This window comes from Megachile rotundata, chromosome 1 (genome assembly GCF_050947335.1).
Source record: "Megachile rotundata isolate GNS110a chromosome 1, iyMegRotu1, whole genome shotgun sequence".
Taxonomy (NCBI): Eukaryota; Metazoa; Arthropoda; class Insecta; order Hymenoptera; family Megachilidae; genus Megachile; species Megachile rotundata.
The window spans coordinates 21,580-43,170 of NC_134983.1; positions in this window are offsets into that span (position 1 = coordinate 21,580).

Below are 21,591 nucleotides of genomic sequence, written 5' to 3' on the forward strand. Positions count from 1 at the left end.
AATCACACAATCACACAATCACACAATCACACAATCACACAACCACACAATCACAAAATCACAAAATCACACAATCACACAATCACACAATCATACAATCACACAATCACTCAATCACACAATCACACAATCAAACAGTCACACAATCTCAATCACGCAATCACTCAATCACGATCACACAATCACGGTCACACAATCACGGTCACACAATCACGGTCACACAATCACGGTCACTCAATCACGGTCACACAATCAAGGTCACACAATCACGGTCACACAATCACGGTCACACAATCACACAATCACACAATCACACAATCACACAATCACACAATCACACAATCACAAAATCACACAATCACACAATCACACAATCACACAATCACACAATCACACAATCACAAAATCACACAGTCACACAATCACACAATCACAATCACGCAATCACACAATCACAATCACACAATCACGGTCACACAATCACGGTCACACAATCACGGTCACTCAATCACGGTCACACAATCACGGTCACACAATCACGGTCACACAATCACGGTCACACAATCACACAATCACACAATCACACAACCACACCATCACACAATCACACAATCACACAATCACACAATCACAAAATCACACAATCACAATCACACAATCACAATCACACAATCACAATCACACAATCACAATCACACGATCACAATCACACAATCACAATCACACTATCACACAGTCCCACACTCACACAGTCACACAATCACACAATCACAATCACGCAATCACACAAGAACGATCACAAAATCACGATCGCACAACCACACAATCACACAATCACACAATCACACTATCACACAATCACACAATCACACAATCACACAATCACACAATCACACAATCTAACAATCACACAATCACACAATCACACAATCACACAACCACACAATCACACAAGCACACAATCACTCAAGCACACAATCACACAATCACACTATCACACAATCACACAATCACACAATCACACAATCACACAATCACACAATCACTCAGTCACACAATCACACAATCACACAATCACAATCGCACAATCACAATTACACAATCACACAATCACACAATCACACAATCACACAATCACAATCACACAGTCACACAATCTCAATCACGCAATCACACAATCACGATCACACAATCACACAATCACACAATCACACAATCACACAATCACACAATCACACAATCACACAATCACACAATCACACAATCACACAATCACACAATCACACAATCACACAATCACACAATCACACAATCACACAATCACAAACTCACACAATCACACAGACACAATCACACAATCACAATCACACAATCAGAATCACACAATCACACAATCACACAATCACACAATCACACAATCACACAATCACACAATCACACAATCACGGTCACACAATCACGGTCACTCAATCACGGTCACACAATCACGGTCACAAAATCACGGTCACACAATCACGGTCACACAATCACACAATCACACAATCACACAATCACACAATCACACAATCACTCAATCACACAATAACACACTCACACAATAACACACTCACACAATCACACAGTCACAATCACACAATCACGATCGCACAACCACACAATCACACAAACACACAATCACACAATCACACAATCACACAATCACACAATCACACAATCACACAATCACACAATCACACAATCACACAATCACACAATCACACAATCACACAATCACACAATCACACAATCACACAATCACACAATCACACAATCACACAATCACACAATCACACAATCACTCAGTCACACAATCACACAATCACACAATCACTCAATCACACAATCACACAATTACACAATCACACAATCACACAATCACACAATCACACAATCACACAATCACACAATTACACAACCACACAATCACACAATCACACAATCACACAATCACACAATCACACAATCACACCATCACACAATCACACAGTCACACAATCACACAATCACACAATCACACAGTCACACAATCACACAATCACGCAATCACACAATCACACAATCACACAATCACACAATCACACAATCACACAGTCACACAATCACACAATCACGCAATCACACAATCACACAATCACACAATCACACAATCACACAATCACAATCACACAATCACAATCACACAATCACAATCACACAATCACACAATCACACAATCACAATCACGCAATCACACAATCACGATTACACAATCACAATCACACGATCTCAATCACACAATCACACAGTCACACAATCACACAATCACAATCACGCAATCACACAATCACGATGACACAATCGCGATCACACAACCACGATCACACAATCACGGTCACACAATCACGGTCACACAATCACACAATCACACAATCACACAATCACACAATCACAAAATCACACAATCACACAATCACACAATCACACAATCACACAATCACACAATCACACCATCACTCAATCACACAATCACACAATCACACAATCACACAATCACACAATCACACAATCACACAACCACAATTACACAATCACACAATCACACAATCACACAATCACACAACCACACAATCACACAATCACACCATAACTCAATCACACAATCACACAGTCACACAATCACACAATCACACAATCACACAGTCACACAATCACAATCATACAATCACACAATCAGACAATCACACAATCACACAATCACACAGTCACACAGTCACACAATCACACAACCACACAATCACACAATCACACAATCACACAATCACACAATCACACAGTCACACAATCACACAATCACACAATCACAAAATCACACAATCACACAATCACACAATCACACAATCACACAATCACAAAATCACACAGTCACACAATCACACAATCACAATCACGCAATCACACAATCACAATCACACAATCACGGTCACACAATCACGGTCACACAATCACGGTCACTCAATCACGGTCACACAATCACGGTCACACAATCACGGTCACACAATCACGGGCACACAATCACGGTCACACAATCACGGTCACACAATCACACAATCACACAATCACACAATCACAATCACACAATCACAATCACACAATCACACAATCACAAAATCACACAGTCACACAATCACACAATCACAATCACGCAATCACACAATCACAATCACACAATCACGGTCACACAATCACGGTCACACAATCACGGTCACTCAATCACGGTCACACAATCACGGTCACACAATCACGGTCACACAATCACGGTCACACAATCACACAATCACACAATCACACAACCACACCATCACACAATCACACAATCACACAATCACAAAATCACACAATCACAATCACACAATCACAATCACACAATCACAATCACACAATCACAATCACACGATCACAATCACACAATCACAATCACACTATCACACAGTCCCACACTCACACAGTCACACAATCACACAATCACAATCACGCAATCACACAAGAACGATCACAAAATCACGATCGCACAACCACACAATCACACAATCACACAATCACACTATCACACAATCACACAATCACACAATCACACAATCACACAATCACACAATCTAACAATCACACAATCACACAATCACACAATCACACAACCACACAATCACACAAGCACACAATCACTCAAGCACACAATCACACAATCACACAACCACACTATCACACAATCACACAATCACACAATCACACAATCACACAATCACACAATCACTCAGTCACACAATCACACAATCACACAATCACAATCGCACAATCACAATTACACAATCACACAATCACACAATCACACAATCACACAATCACAATCACACAGTCACACAATCTCAATCACGCAATCACACAATCACGATCACACAATCACACAATCACACAATCACACAATCACACAATCACACAATCACACAATCACACAATCACACAATCACACAATCACACAATCACACAATCACACAATCACACAATCACACAATCACAAACTCACACAATCACACAGACACAATCACACAATCACAATCACACAATCAGAATCACACAATCACACAATCACACAATCACACAATCACACAATCACACAATCACACAATCACACAATCACGGTCACACAATCACGGTCACTCAATCACGGTCACACAATCACGGTCACAAAATCACGGTCACACAATCACGGTCACACAATCACACAATCACACAATCACACAATCACACAATCACACAATCACTCAATCACACAATAACACACTCACACAATAACACACTCACACAATCACACAGTCACAATCACACAATCACGATCGCACAACCACACAATCACACAAACACACAATCACACAATCACACAATCACACAATCACACAATCACACAATCACACAATCACACAATCACACAATCACACAATCACACAATCACACAATCACACAATCACACAATCACACAATCACACAATCACACAATCACACAATCACACAATCACACAATCACACAATCACTCAGTCACACAATCACACAATCACACAATCACTCAATCACACAATCACACAATTACACAATCACACAATCACACAATCACACAATCACACAATCACACAATCACACAATTACACAACCACACAATCACACAATCACACAATCACACAATCACACAATCACACAATCACACCATCACACAATCACACAGTCACACAATCACACAATCACACAATCACACAGTCACACAATCACACAATCACGCAATCACACAATCACACAATCACACAATCACACAATCACACAATCACACAGTCACACAATCACACAATCACGCAATCACACAATCACACAATCACACAATCACACAATCACACAATCACAATCACACAATCACAATCACACAATCACAATCACACAATCACACAATCACACAATCACAATCACGCAATCACACAATCACGATTACACAATCACAATCACACGATCTCAATCACACAATCACACAGTCACACAATCACACAATCACAATCACGCAATCACACAATCACGATGACACAATCGCGATCACACAACCACGATCACACAATCACGGTCACACAATCACGGTCACACAATCACACAATCACACAATCACACAATCACACAATCACAAAATCACACAATCACACAATCACACAATCACACAATCACACAATCACACAATCACACCATCACTCAATCACACAATCACACAATCACACAATCACACAATCACACAATCACACAATCACACAACCACAATTACACAATCACACAATCACACAATCACACAATCACACAACCACACAATCACACAATCACACCATAACTCAATCACACAATCACACAGTCACACAATCACACAATCACACAATCACACAGTCACACAATCACACAACCACACAATCACACAATCACACAATCACACAATCACACAATCACACAGTCACACAATCACACAATCACACAATCACAAAATCACACAATCACACAATCACACAATCACACAATCACACAACCACAAAATCACACAGTCACACAATCACACAATCACAATCACGCAATCACACAATCACAATCACACAATCACGGTCACACAATCACGGTCACACAATCACGGTCACTCAATCACGGTCACACAATCACGGTCACACAATCACGGTCACACAATCACGGGCACACAATCACGGTCACACAATCACGGTCACACAATCACACAATCACACAATCACACAATCACAATCACACAATCACAATCACACAATCACACAATCACAAAATCACACAGTCACACAATCACACAATCACAATCACGCAATCACACAATCACAATCACACAATCACGGTCACACAATCACGGTCACACAATCACGGTCACTCAATCACGGTCACACAATCACGGTCACACAATCACGGTCACACAATCACGGTCACACAATCACACAATCACACAATCACACAACCACACCATCACACAATCACACAATCACACAATCACACAATCACAAAATCACACAATCACAATCACACAATCACAATCACACAATCACAATCACACAATCACAATCACACGATCACAATCACACAATCACAATCACACTATCACACAGTCCCACACTCACACAGTCACACAATCACACAATCACAATCACGCAATCACACAAGAACGATCACAAAATCACGATCGCACAACCACACAATCACACAATCACACAATCACACTATCACACAATCACACAATCACACAATCACACAATCACACAATCACACAATCTAACAATCACACAATCACACAATCACACAATCACACAACCACACAATCACACAAGCACACAATCACTCAAGCACACAATCACACAATCACACAATCACACTATCACACAATCACACAATCACACAATCACACAATCACACAATCACACAATCACTCAGTCACACAATCACACAATCACACAATCACAATCGCACAATCACAATTACACAATCACACAATCACACAATCACACAATCACACAATCACAATCACACAGTCACACAATCTCAATCACGCAATCACACAATCACGATCACACAATCACACAATCACACAATCACACAATCACACAATCACACAATCACACAATCACACAATCACACAATCACACAATCACACAATCACACAATCACACAATCACACAATCACACAATCACAAACTCACACAATCACACAGACACAATCACACAATCACAATCACACAATCAGAATCACACAATCACACAATCACACAATCACACAATCACACAATCACACAATCACACAATCACACAATCACGGTCACACAATCACGGTCACTCAATCACGGTCACACAATCACGGTCACAAAATCACGGTCACACAATCACGGTCACACAATCACACAATCACACAATCACACAATCACACAATCACACAATCACTCAATCACACAATAACACACTCACACAATAACACACTCACACAATCACACAGTCACAATCACACAATCACGATCGCACAACCACACAATCACACAAACACACAATCACACAATCACACAATCACACAATCACACAATCACACAATCACACAATCACACAATCACACAATCACACAATCACACAATCACACAATCACACAATCACACAATCACACAATCACACAATCACACAATCACACAATCACACAATCACACAATCACACAATCACACAATCACACAATCACTCAGTCACACAATCACACAATCACACAATCACTCAATCACACAATCACACAATCACACAATCACACAATCACACAATCACACAATCACACAATCACACAATCACACAATTACACAACCACACAATCACACAATCACACAATCACACAATCACACAATCACACAATCACACCATCACACAATCACACAGTCACACAATCACACAATCACACAATCACACAGTCACACAATCACACAATCACGCAATCACACAATCACACAATCACACAATCACACAATCACACAATCACACAGTCACACAATCACACAATCACGCAATCACACAATCACACAATCACACAATCACACAATCACACAATCACAATCACACAATCACAATCACACAATCACAATCACACAATCACACAATCACACAATCACAATCACGCAATCACACAATCACGATTACACAATCACAATCACACGATCTCAATCACACAATCACACAGTCACACAATCACACAATCACAATCACGCAATCACACAATCACGATGACACAATCGCGATCACACAACCACGATCACACAATCACGGTCACACAATCACGGTCACACAATCACACAATCACACAATCACACAATCACACAATCACAAAATCACACAATCACACAATCACACAATCACACAATCACACAATCACACAATCACACCATCACTCAATCACACAATCACACAATCACACAATCACACAATCACACAATCACACAATCACACAACCACAATTACACAATCACACAATCACACAATCACACAATCACACAACCACACAATCACACAATCACACCATAACTCAATCACACAATCACACAGTCACACAATCACACAATCACACAATCACACAGTCACACAATCACACAACCACACAATCACACAATCACACAATCACACAATCACACAATCACACAGTCACACAATCACACAATCACACAATCACAAAATCACACAATCACACAATCACACAATCACACAATCACACAATCACAAAATCACACAGTCACACAATCACACAATCACAATCACGCAATCACACAATCACAATCACACAATCACGGTCACACAATCACGGTCACACAATCACGGTCACTCAATCACGGTCACACAATCACGGTCACACAATCACGGTCACACAATCACGGGCACACAATCACGGTCACACAATCACGGTCACACAATCACACAATCACACAATCACACAATCACAATCACACAATCACAATCACACAATCGCAATCACACAATCACAATCACACAATCACAATCACACAATCACAATCACACAATCCCAATCACACAATCACAATCACACAATCACACAATCACAATCACACAATCACAATCACACAATCACAATCACACAATCACACAATCACACAATCACACAATCACTCAGTCACACAATCACACAATCACACAATCACTCAATCACACAATCACACAATCACACAATCACACAATGACACAATCACACAATCACACAATCACACAATCACACAATCACACAATTACACAATCACACAATCACACAATCACACAATCACACAATCACACAATCACACAATCACACCATCACACAATCACACAGTCACACAATCACACAATCACACAATCACACAGTCACACAATCACACAATCACGCAATCACACAATCACACAATCACACAACCACACAATCACACAATCACACAATCACACAATCACACAATCGCACAATCACACAATCACACAATCACACGATCACACGATCACACGCTCACACGATCATACGATCACACGATCACACGATCACACGATCACACGATCACTCGATCACACACTCACACAATCACACAGTCACAATCACACAAGCGCACAAGCACACAATCACACAATCACACAATCACACAATCACACAATCACACAATCACACAATCACACAATCACACAATCACACAATCACACAATCACACAATCACACAATCACAATCACACAATCACAATTACACAATTACACAATCACACAATCACACAATCACACAATCACACAATCACTCAATCACACAATCACACAATCACAAAATCACAAAATCACACAATCACACAGTCACACAATCACATAATCACACAACCACACAATCACACTATCACACAATCACACAATCACACAATCACACAATCACACAAGCACACAAGCACACAATCACACAATCACACAATCACACAATCCTACAATCACACAATCACACAAGCACACAATCACTCAATCACACAATCACACAATCACACAATCACACAATCACACAATCACACAATCACACAATCACACAATCACACAATCACACAATCACACAATCACGCAATCACACAATCACACAATCACACAATCACAATCACACTATCACACAATCCCACACTCACACAGTCACACAATCACACAATCACAATCACGCAATCACACAATCACGATTACACAATCACGATCACACAATCACAATCACACAATCACACAATCACACAGTCACACAATCACACAATCACAATCACGCAATCACACAATCACGATGACACAATCGCGATCACACAATCACGATCACACAATCACGGTCACACAATCACGGTCATACAATCACGGTCACACAATCACGGTCACTCAATCACGGTCACACAATCACGGTCACACAATCACGCAATCACACAATCACACAATCACACAACCACACAACCACACAATCACACAAGCACACAATCACACAATCACACAATCACAATTACACAATCACACAATCACACAATCACGGTCACACAATCACACATTCACACAATCACACAATCACACAATCACTCAATCACACAATCACACAATCACACAGTCACACAATCACACAATCACAATTACACTATCACACAATCACACAGTCACACAATCGCACAATCACACAATCACACAATCACACAATCACAAAATTATACAATCACACAAGCACACAATCACTAAATCACACAATCACACACTCACACAATCACACAATCACACAATCACATAATCACACAATCACACAATCACAGAATCACACAATCACATAATCACGCAATCACACAATCACCCAATCACACAATCACACAATCACACAATCACACAATCACACATTCACACAACCACACAACCACACAATCACACAATCACACAATCACACAATCACACAATCACACAATCACACAACCACACAATCACAAAATCACAAAATCACACAATCACACAATCACACAATCATACAATCACACAATCACACAATCACACAATCACACAATCACACAATCACGATGACACAATCGCGATCACACAACCACGATCACACAATCACGGTCACACAATCACGGTCACACAATCACACAATCACACAATCACACAATCACACAATCACAAAATCACACAATCACACAATCACACAATCACACAATCACACAATCACACAATCACACAATCACACCATCACTCAATCACACAATCACACAATCACACAATCACACAATCACACAATCACACAATCACACAATCACACAATCACACAATCACAAAATCACACAATCACACAATCACACAATCACACAATCACACAAACACAAAATCACACAGTCACACAATCACACAATCACAATCACGCAATCACACAATCACAATCACACAATCACGGTCACACAATCACGGTCACACAATCACGGTCACTCAATCACGGTCACACAATCACGGTCACACAATCACGGTCACACAATCACGGTCACACAATCACGGTCACACAATCACGGTCACACAATCACACAATCACACAATCACACAATCACACCATCACACAATCACACAATCACACAATCACACAATCACACAGTCACACAGTCACACAATCACACAACCACACAATCACACAATCACACAATCACACAATCACACAATCACACAATCACACAATCACAAAATCACACAATCACACAATCACACAATCACACAATCACACAATCACAAAATCACACAGTCACACAATCACACAATCACAATCACGCAATCACACAATCACAATCACACAATCACGGTCACACAATCACGGTCACACAATCACGGTCACTCAATCACGGTCACACAATCACGGTCACACAATCACGGTCACACAATCACGGGCACACAATCACGGTCACACAATCACGGTCACACAATCACACAATCACACAATCACACAATCACACAATCACACAATCACAATCACACAATCACAATCACACAATCACAATCACACAATCGCAATCACACAATCACAATCACACAATCACAATCACACAATCACAATCACACAATCCCAATCACACAATCACAATCACACAATCACACAATCACAATCACACAATCACAATCACACAATCACAATCACACAATCACACAATCACACAATCACACAATCACTCAGTCACACAATCACACAATCACACAATCACTCAATCACACAATCACACAATCACACAATCACACAATCACACAATCACACAATCACACAATCACACAATCACACAATCACACAATTACACAACCACACAATCACACAATCACACAATCACACAATCACACAATCACACAATCACACCATCACACAATCACACAGTCACACAATCACACAATCACACAATCACACAGTCACACAATCACACAATCACACAATCACAAAATCACGCAGTCACACAATCACACAATCACAATCACGCAATCACACAATCACAATCACACAATCACGGTCACACAATCACAATCACACAATCGCAATCACACAATCACAATCACACGATCACAATCACACAATCACAATCACACTATCACACAGTCCCACACTCACACAGTCACACAATCACACAAACACAATCACGCAATCACACAAGAACGATCACAAAATCACGATCGCACAACCACACAATCACACAATCACACAATCACACTATCACACAATCACACAATCACACAATCACACAATCACACAATCACACAATCTCACAATCACACAATCACACAATCACACAATCACACAACCACACAATCACACAAGCACACAATCACTCAATCACACAATCACACAATCACACAATCACACTATCACACAATCACACAATCACTCAGTCACACAATCACACAATCACACAATCACTCAATCACACAATCTCACAATCACACAATCACACAATCACACAATCACACAATCACACAATCACACAATCACACAATCACAAAATCACACAATCACACAATCACACAATCACACAATCACACAATCACAAAATCACGCAGTCACACAATCACACAATCACAATCACGCAATCACACAATCACAATCACACAATCACGGTCACACAATCACAATCACACAATCGCAATCACACAATCACAATCACACAATCACACAATCACACAATCACACAATCACACAATCACACAATCTCACAATCACACAATCACACAATCACACAATCACACAATCACACAATCACACAATCACACAATCACACAATCACAAAATCACACAATCACACAATCACACAATCACACAATCACACAATCACAAAATCACACAGTCACACAATCACACAATCACAATCACGCAATCACACAATCACAATCACACAATCACGGTCACACAATCACGGTCACACAATCACGGTCACTCAATCACGGTCACACAATCACGGTCACACAATCACGGTCACACAATCACGGTCACACAATCACACAATCACACAATCACACAATCACACCATCACACAATCACACAATCACACAATCACACAATCACAAAATCACACAATCACAATCACACAATCACAATCACACAATCACAATCACACAATCACAATCACACAATCACAATCACACAATCACAATCACACAATCACAATCACACAATCACAATCACACAATCACAATCACATAATCACAATCACACAATCACAATCACACAATCACAATCACACAATCACAATCACACAATCACAATCACACAATCACAATCACACAATCACAATCACACAATCACAATCACACAATCACAATCACACAATCACAATCACACTATCACACAGTCCCACACTCACACAGTCACACAATCACACAATCACAATCACGCAATCACACAAGAACGATCACAAAATCACGATCGCACAACCACACAATCACACAATCACACAATCACACTATCACACAATCACACAATCACACAATCACACAATCACACAATCACACAATCACACAATCACACAATCTCACAATCACACAATCACACAATCACACAATCACACAACCACACAATCACACAAGCACACAATCACTCAATCACACAATCACACAATCACACAATCACACAATCACACTATCACACAATCACAATCACACAGTCACACAATCTCAATCACGCAATCACACAATCACACAATCACACAATCACACAATCACACAATCACACAATCACACAATCACACAATCACACAATCACACAATCACACAATCACACAATCACAATCACACAATCACAATCACACAATCACACAATCACACAATCACACAATCACAATCACGCAATCACACAATCACGATTACACAATCACAATCACACGATCTCAATCACACAATCACACAGTCAACAATCACACAATCACAATCACGCAATCACACAATCACGATGACACAATCGCGATCACACAATCACGATCACACAATCACGGTCACACAATCACGGTCACACAATCACACAATCACACAATCACACAATCACACAATCACAAAATCACACAATCACACAATCACACAATCACACAATCACACAATCACACAATCACACAATCACACCATCACTCAATCACACAATCACACAATCACACAATCACACAATCACACAATCACACAATCACAATCGCACAATCACAATTACACAATCACACAATCACACAATCACACAATCACACAACCACACAATCACACAATCACACAATCACACAATCACACAATCACACACTCACACAATCACACAGACACAATCACACAATCACACAATCACACAATCACACAATCACACAAACACACAATCACGGTCACACAATCACGGTCAATCAATCACGGTCACACAATCACGGTCACACAATCACGGTCACACAATCACACAATCACACAATCACACAATCACACAATCACACAATCACACAATCACACAATCACACAATCACACAATCACTCAATCACACAATAACACACTCACACAATCACACAGTCACAATCACACAATCACGATCGCACAACCACACAATCACACAAACACACAATAACACAATCACACAATCACACAATCACACAATCACACAATCACACAATCACACAATCACACAATCACACAATCACACAATCACACAATCACACAATCACACAATCACACAATCTCACAATCACACAATCACACAATCACACAATCACACAATCACACAAGCACACAATCACTCAATCACACGATCACACAATCATACAATCACACTATCACACAATCACACAATCACACAATCACGCAATCACACAATCACACAATCACTCAGTCACACAATCACACAATCACACAATCACACAATCACACAATCACACAACCACACAATCACAAAATCACAAAATCACACAATCACACAATCACTCAATCACACAATCACACAATCACACAGTCACACAATCTCAATCACGCAATCACACAATCACGATCACACAATCACGGTCACACAATCACGGACACACAATCACGGTCACACAATCACGGTCACACAATCACGGTCACTCAATGACGGTCACACAATCAAGGTCACACAATCACGGTCACACAATCACGGTCACTCAATGACGGTCACACAATCAAGGTCACACAATCACGGTCACACAATCACGGTCACACAATCACACAATCACACAATCACACAATCACACAATCACACAATCACACAATCACACAATCACACAATCACACAATCACACAATCACACTATCACACAATCACACAATCACACATTCACACAATCACACAATCACACAATCACACAATCACACAATCACAATCGCACAATCACAATTACACAATCACACAATCACACAATCACACAATCACACAATCACACAATCAGTCAATCACACAATCACACAATCACAAAATCACAAAATCACACAATCACACAGTCACACAATCACATAATCACACAACCACACAATCACACTATCACACAATCACACAATCACACAATCACACAATCACACAATCACACAAGCACACAAGCACACAATCACACAATCACACAATCACACAATCCTACAATCACACAATCACACAATCATACAATCACACAATCACACAATCACACAATCACACAGTCACACAATCACACAATCACACAGTCATACAATCACACAATCACGCAATCACACAATCACACAATCACACAATCACACAATCACACAATCACACAATCACACAGTACACACAATCACAATCACACAATCACACAATCACAATTACACAATCACACAATCACACAATCACACAATCACACAATCACACAATCACACAATCACACAGTCACACAATCACACAATCACACAATCACACAATCACACAATCACACAATCACGCAATCACACAATCACACAATCACACAATCACAATTACACAATCACACAATCACACAGTCACACAGTCACACAATCACACAATCACAATCACGCAATCACACAATCACGATTACACAATCACGATCACACAATCACAATCACACAATCACACAGTCACACAATCACACAGTCACACAATCACACAATCAAAATCACGCAATCACACAATCACGATGACACAATCGCGATCACACAATCACGATCACACAATCACGGTCACACAATCACGGTCATACAATCACGGTCACACAATCACGGTCACTCAATCACGGTCACACAATCACGGTCACACAATCACGCAATCACACAATCACACAATCACACAACCACACAACCACACAATCACACAAGCACACAATCACACAATCACACAATCACACAATCACACAATCACAATTACACAATCACACAATCACACAATCACGGTCACACAATCACACATTCACACAATCACACAATCACACAATCACTCAATCACACAATCACACAATCACACAGTCACACAATCACACAATCACAATTACACAATCACACAATCACACAGTCACACAATCGCACAATCACACAATCACACAATCACAAAATTATACAATCACACAAGCACACAATCACTAAATCACACAATCACACACTCACAAAATCACACAATCACACAATCACATAATCACACAATCACACAATCACACAATCACACAATCACACAATCACACAATCACACAATCACGCAATCACACAATCACCCAATCACACAATCACACAATCACACAATCACACAATCACACATTCACACAACCACACAACCACACAATCACACAATCACACAATCACACAATCACACAATCACACAATCACACAACCACACAATCACAAAATCACAAAATCACACAATCACACAATCACACAATCATACAATCACACAATCACACAATCACACAATCACACAATCACACAATCACACAACCACACAATCACAAAATCACAAAATCACACAATCACACAATCACACAATCATACAATCACACAATCACTCAATCACACAATCACACAATCAAACAGTCACACAATCTCAATCACGCAATCACTCAATCACGATCACACAATCACGGTCACACAATCACGGTCACACAATCACGGTCACACAATCACGGTCACTCAATCACGGTCACACAATCAAGGTCACACAATCACGGTCACACAATCACGGTCACACAATCACACAATCACACAATCACAAAATCACACAATCACAATCACACAATCACAATCACACAATCACAATCACACAATCACAATCACACGATCACACTATCACACAATCACACAATCACACAATCACACAATCACACAATCACACAATCTAACAATCACACAATCACACAATCACACAATCACACAACCACACAATCACACAAGCACACAATCACTCAAGCACACAATCACACAATCACACAATCACACTATCACACAATCACACAATCACACAATCACACAATCACACAATCACACAATCACTCAGTCACACAATCACACAATCACACAATCACAATCGCACAATCACAATTACACAATCACACAATCACACAATCACACAATCACACAATCACAATCACACAGTCACACAATCTCAATCACGCAATCACACAATCACGATCACACAATCACACAATCACACAATCACACAATCACACAATCACACAATCACACAATCACACAATCACACAATCACACAATCACACAATCACACAATCACACAATCACACAATCACAAACTCACACAATCACACAGACACAATCACACAATCACAATCACACAATCAGAATCACACAATCACACAATCACACAATCACACAATCACACAATCACACAATCACACAATCACACAATCACGGTCACACAATCACGGTCACTCAATCACGGTCACACAATCACGGTCACAAAATCACGGTCACACAATCACGGTCACACAATCACACAATCACACAATCACACAATCACACAATCACACAATCACTCAATCACACAATAACACACTCACACAATAACACACTCACACAATCACACAGTCACAATCACACAATCACGATCGCACAACCACACAATCACACAAACACACAATCACACAATCACACAATCACACAATCACACAATCACACAATCACACAATCACACAATCACACAATCACACAATCACACAATCACACAATCACACAATCACACAATCACACAATCACACAATCACACAATCACACAATCACACAATCACACAATCACACAATCACACAATCACACAATCACTCAGTCACACAATCACACAATCACACAATCACTCAATCACACAATCACACAATTACACAATCACACAATCACACAATCACACAATCACACAATCACACAATCACACAATTACACAACCACACAATCACACAATCACACAATCACACAATCACACAATCACACAATCACACCATCACACAATCACACAGTCACACAATCACACAATCACACAATCACACAGTCACACAATCACACAATCACGCAATCACACAATCACACAATCACACAATCACACAATCACACAATCACACAGTCACACAATCACACAATCACGCAATCACACAATCACACAATCACACAATCACACAATCACACAATCACAATCACACAATCACAATCACACAATCACAATCACACAATCACACAATCACACAATCACAATCACGCAATCACACAATCACGATTACACAATCACAATCACACGATCTCAATCACACAATCACACAGTCACACAATCACACAATCACAATCACGCAATCACACAATCACGATGACACAATCGCGATCACACAACCACGATCACACAATCACGGTCACACAATCACGGTCACACAATCACACAATCACACAATCACACAATCACACAATCACAAAATCACACAATCACACAATCACACAATCACACAATCACACAATCACACAATCACACCATCACTCAATCACACAATCACACAATCACACAATCACACAATCACACAATCACACAATCACACAACCACAATTACACAATCACACAATCACACAATCACACAATCACACAACCACACAATCACACAATCACACCATAACTCAATCACACAATCACACAGTCACACAATCACACAATCACACAATCACACAGTCACACAATCACAATCATACAATCACACAATCAGACAATCACACAATCACACAATCACACAGTCACACAGTCACACAATCACACAACCACACAATCACACAATCACACAATCACACAATCACACAATCACACAGTCACACAATCACACAATCACACAATCACAAAATCACACAATCACACAATCACACAATCACACAATCACACAATCACAAAATCACACAGTCACACAATCACACAATCACAATCACGCAATCACACAATCACGATGACACAATCGCGATCACACAACCACGATCACACAATCACGGTCACACAATCACGGTCACACAATCACACAATCACACAATCACACAATCACACAATCACAAAATCACACAATCACACAATCACACAATCACACAATCACACAATCACACAATCACACCATCACTCAATCACACAATCACACAATCACACAATCACACAATCACACAATCACACAATCACACAACCACAATTACACAATCACACAATCACACAATCACACAATCACACAACCACACAATCACACAATCACACCATAACTCAATCACACAATCACACAGTCACACAATCACACAATCACACAATCACACAGTCACACAATCACACAACCACACAATCACACAATCACACAATCACACAATCACACAATCACACAGTCACACAATCACACAATCACACAATCACAAAATCACACAATCACACAATCACACAATCACACAATCACACAATCACAAAATCACACAGTCACACAATCACACAATCACAATCACGCAATCACACAATCACAATCACACAATCACGGTCACACAATCACGGTCACACAATCACGGTCACTCAATCACGGTCACACAATCACGGTCACACAATCACGGTCACACAATCACGGGCACACAATCACGGTCACACAATCACGGTCACACAATCACACAATCACACAATCACACAATCACAATCACACAATCACAATCACACAATCGCAATCACACAATCACAATCACACAATCACAATCACACAATCACAATCACACAATCCCAATCACACAATCACAATCACACAATCACACAATCACAATCACACAATCACGATCACACAATCACAATCACACAATCACACAATCACACAGTCACACAATCACACAATCACAATCACGCAATCACACAATCACGATGACACAATCGCGATCACACAATCACGATCACACAATCACGGTCACACAATCACGGTCATACAATCACGGTCACACAATCACGGTCACTCAATCACGGTCACACAATCACGGTCACACAATCACGCAATCACACAATCACACAATCACACAACCACACAACCACACAATCACACAAGCACACAATCACACAATCACACAATCACAATTACACAATCACACAATCACACAATCACGGTCACACAATCACACATTCACACAATCACACAATCACACAATCACTCAATCACACAATCACACAATCACACAGTCACACAATCACACAATCACAATTACACTATCACACAATCACACAGTCACACAATCGCACAATCACACAATCACACAATCACACAATCACAAAATTATACAATCACACAAGCACACAATCACTAAATCACACAATCACACACTCACACAATCACACAATCACACAATCACATAATCACACAATCACACAATCACAGAATCACACAATCACATAATCACGCAATCACACAATCACCCAATCACACAATCACACAATCACACAATCACACAATCACACATTCACACAACCACACAACCACACAATCACACAATCACACAATCACACAATCACACAATCACACAATCACACAACCACACAATCACAAAATCACAAAATCACACAATCACACAATCACACAATCATACAATCACACAATCACACAATCACACAATCACACAATCACACAATCACGATGACACAATCGCGATCACACAACCACGATCACACAATCACGGTCACACAATCACGGTCACACAATCACACAATCACACAATCACACAATCACACAATCACAAAATCACACAATCACACAATCACACAATCACACAATCACACAATCACACAATCACACAATCACACCATCACTCAATCACACAATCACACAATCACACAATCACACAATCACACAATCACACAATCACACAATCACACAATCACACAATCACAAAATCACACAATCACACAATCACACAATCACACAATCACACAAACACAAAATCACACAGTCACACAATCACACAATCACAATCACGCAATCACACAATCACAATCACACAATCACGGTCACACAATCACGGTCACACAATCACGGTCACTCAATCACGGT